Below are 4,067 nucleotides of genomic sequence, written 5' to 3' on the forward strand. Positions count from 1 at the left end.
AAGTTTTATATGAAATAAGGTGAATTCTCTCTACTCGCTTTCGCTCTCTAACCCCGATTTGTCCTCGAATCATGTATGTCAATGTTTAAATATGATTTGCATACATTTACTGATCGGCCTACTTCCAATTCAAAACTGAAAGCCCTACGATGAAAAATATCTAAATATTATATCGATTTTTCTCGTTTTGCTCAATAACTCAACATTGCAATTGCACAATCAGCATTTCATTTCAAATTGGTAGATTGCCGCTTGATCTTTCTCGTATTTTTTTTCTTCAGCTAATATCGCTTGACGTCCCATTACTACTTAAATATACAATACGGGTTAACAAGTGTATTGCTTAGGTATTCAAACGATTGCTGGTATAGAAATGAAATATTTCCATTACTCGAAAAAGGTTAACAAACAAAGGGAAAGTTATTCATTACTATTGCCACAAACAGTGTGTCTAAAAGTAGAATTAACAAATAATACTGTTTAAAACTGCTTTGCTGTTTTGTGTCCGCTTTTTTGGAAAATAGTTTATGCATTCATTTTTTTCTTTATTTAATATTTATTTATTATTTCTTTATCTGTTCAAGATTTTAAAAGCTATATTCTTAATTTTATTAAGATAATTTGTAAAAATTGTATTTGACTTTTAGCATTTAGCTGGAGATTTTATGTTAAAAAAATCAAACTGAAAAAAAATTCTTAAAACTTTTAACACAAAAATATTGCAATAAAACTGTTTATATCAAACTAGATAATTTTTGGAACAATAAACAAATATTTGCAAATCAGAAGGTCGCAATTTAATAACTGCCTGGCATTATTAAATGTAGTAATTTTATTTTAGTTTAGTAATAGAAAAATCTTGAAAAATTAATAACATTTTTATTTTAATAAATTAAAAAATAATTATTTTATTTTAATAAATTCCTCTATTTCAGGATTTTTTTTTCTGATTTTAACAAGAAACCAAATGAGGAATGCTAAGGAAAAAAAAACATAAACATCTACCTTTATTGGACAAATAAACTTGATCTACTGGCTAAACACCTTTTAAAGAGTCACGCTATGCCATCAGATTGATATTGTTAGATTCAAAATGTACAAGCTCAAATGCAACAAACAGAAAAGTTTCTAGCTCCCAGATATCTCATATTATGAGCCTGAGAGTAAATTTATATAATTACAAATTGTGTCACCATAAGATTTTGAATGTATCTTATCAATCAATCTTTGGACTTTAACAGCTCATATCTTTGCCGTGAAAGAAAGCATCATTTTCCCGTTATTCTCAATACTTTTTTTTTATAATTTTGTGGTTCTGATTTCTCTGACATTCATCCCGTAAATAATTCGGTTTATATAGATGAAAGAAAGCTTTCTACTTGTTAGCTAGCTATTAAAGCTGCAGCGAAAAAATGTTTATATTACTGAAAGTTGTTTCGTGTATAAAAATATTTTCTATTTCATTTTCTCAAATACAAAGTGTACAAAGAGTAAGTATTGAAATCGTCAAACAATTCGAACTCGGGACTTTGATGAATTCATGTATTAGACTTCCTTGAGCCCGAAAAATACATATCTGGAATTATGTCTGTCTATTTGTATAATTAACTCAAAACCGTGTTGAGCTAGACAGATGAAAACTGGTATATAGACTTAAGACCCAAATTTGTATATTTCTATCAAATTTTGAATGAAATCAATTAAAAAAAAGTCCGAATATTCTACTATTAGGTTATTACTACTACATTACAAAATTATTATTACTACATTTTCCGGCAGTTTACTAATTAATATTCTTTTATTATTAAACGAAATACAGGGTACTGATGAAAAATAAGATTTTATGCTAAAAAAATTTAATACAAACCTTACATCCCAAATTATATTTTGTCAGATAATTTACAACATTACTAAATGTAAAAAAAATAAATTTCAAAATTTTTTTGAAAAAAAAAAATTCAAATTTTTATTTATGTTTTGACAAAATGTTTTGAATATTAATCTACATAGTGTTTCCCACCAAAAGAAAGAGCATGGAAAATGTTGTAAAATAATATCTCCCTCAATTCTGTAGTCAATTAGCAGAGCTGTTATAGTATTCCGAAAAAATCGTTCCATCATTTTTGGACGAATTTTTGAAACTTTAAAAAAAAAATGTGCTGATATAACTCTATAAAATTTTTGTATTTTTCAAGTCCACATAAATAATACTTATTGCTAAATTTTATACAAATTTAAGATGAAAACTTGGTTTTAAAAAACTTGGTTATTCTACATAAAATTAGCATAATTTTTAAATATAATGCTAAACATTAAAAAAGAGATTGTATTATTAATATAGGGATAATAACTTTTTACTCCCTTTGTTGTTTGTATATGTTTTGTTTCACTTTTATGTAATGAATTATCGTTGCTTACTGCATGCATATCCACCTAATTTTTGCACTTTCCACTTAAGCTCTTATCATCCATACCTTTCCGGAACTGAGAGAGCATGAATGAACTTAATATATTTGTGAAAAGATTCAAATTTTCCAATCATTTTGGTTTTTGAATTTTTTGCCAGGAAAATACTATTAAATTAAAATAAGCGCACACAAAATGGAATGAAAAGAGCTCAAACATAACATATATGAAAACGATGAATTCTAAAAATCCTCGATTAAATTGAACACGTCTTTGTTTAGTATATTCATAAAATTGCAGGCTTCCTGGCCTAGGGGTAGCGTGTCTTCCTCGTGATATGGGTATCCCGGGCTCGGGTATAGTTTTTCTTTACCCTATGCTCTATCTGTGAAGTATGTGAAAGAGCCCCCCCCCCTCCTCCCTGTAAAAAGGGATTGTGCAAGCGAGTGTATAAGTGTCATCTCCATTTAAGCTAGAACTCAAACTTCTGCTCTTGCGTGCTCAGGGGTCCATACCCTCAGAAGCTACTACACCCTCTTTCCGTTGTAATGTGAATAACGGCATCATCATTAAAAAAAAATTTACTATGGATGTAAAAGTATGAAATACAAAATTTGTCAAAGAAGCATGTAGTCGATGGAACAGAATTAAACTAGTTACCATTTGTTTAATATGGGCGTAATACCAACCACAAATACTGAGAAATTATTTCTCTTTATTGGAAGGTTTTATGGAACCTATTTTTTTAAAAAGGCAGCATAATTTCGTAGGATTCTAGATGTATCTTCCAAATACTCTACCTGTTATACGCCAACAGAAAACTATTTGAAACTTAGTCTTATTTCATTATAAGATATGCACAACATTGAAACTGAATACAGAAATTATTTCTTCTGTAGGAAAAAGCTAATGGGCTGACGATCAACAATAATAGAAGGTAATTTAATAAATTGCTCGAGTAGGCTTTAAAGCTGCCTATAAACTCGAATCAAGGACCGAAAAGAACCCAGGACAACATTTCTTATGCGACATAATTGTCAAGCATCACAACTTCTTGGGACATGTCGTTGTAGGATAACTAGAAGCATACAGGTAAGATAACTGAAAAACTAGCATACAGGGTAATAATAACTCAAGAAAAGCATTAGGCTTCTCGTCGATTAAAAGAGGTGGGGGAAAGGAAAGAAAGAAAAAAAAAAGATAAGCTCGAGAACTGTAAAATAAGCGGAGACTAGATCACTAGAGTGTCACAAAGTCATGAAGCTTATCATATCTAAAAAATAATAATGGCAAATGTTACTAGCGAAATTGCCAATGAGAAATTAAAATTTCTGTCATTGATTTATTGCGAGAAAGCATGATTAAGTTTCGGAACATATCACCGAAATTTTTATGTTTTTACAGTATAACTAAATATCTATAAAATTACAAAGTATGAAATGTTATTAAATTATATTATATTTTAATTATAGTAAAAAATATGGTTGATTTAAATTCAAAAGAATTATATTTATCCCAAACCTGTTTTTTTTTCCTCCAAGATTCTTTCTTTATTCATGGTTAGTTTACTATGATTAATATTTTTTTCTTTCATGGTTACTTTGTTTACGGTTTTCAAAATTGATGCTTCCCCAGGAATAGAAAATTTTGAGTTGGAAAAA

General features: G+C 28.9%; 1 protein-coding gene across 1 annotated transcript in view; it reads right to left on the bottom strand.

Moving 5' to 3' along the window:
• The window catches only part of LOC129981270 (nose resistant to fluoxetine protein 6-like), a 48,439-nt gene extending 47,314 nt beyond the window's left edge, over positions 1–1,125 (bottom strand). The window contains exon 1 of the mRNA XM_056092045.1: positions 1,006–1,125. The gene's annotated coding sequence lies outside the window, so the exon portion shown is untranslated. The remainder of the gene's footprint in view (positions 1–1,005) is intronic.
• Between the last annotated feature and the right edge of the window lie 2,942 nt (positions 1,126–4,067).

The sequence above is a fragment of the Argiope bruennichi genome, chromosome 1 (genome assembly GCF_947563725.1).
Source record: "Argiope bruennichi chromosome 1, qqArgBrue1.1, whole genome shotgun sequence".
Taxonomy (NCBI): Eukaryota; Metazoa; Arthropoda; class Arachnida; order Araneae; family Araneidae; genus Argiope; species Argiope bruennichi.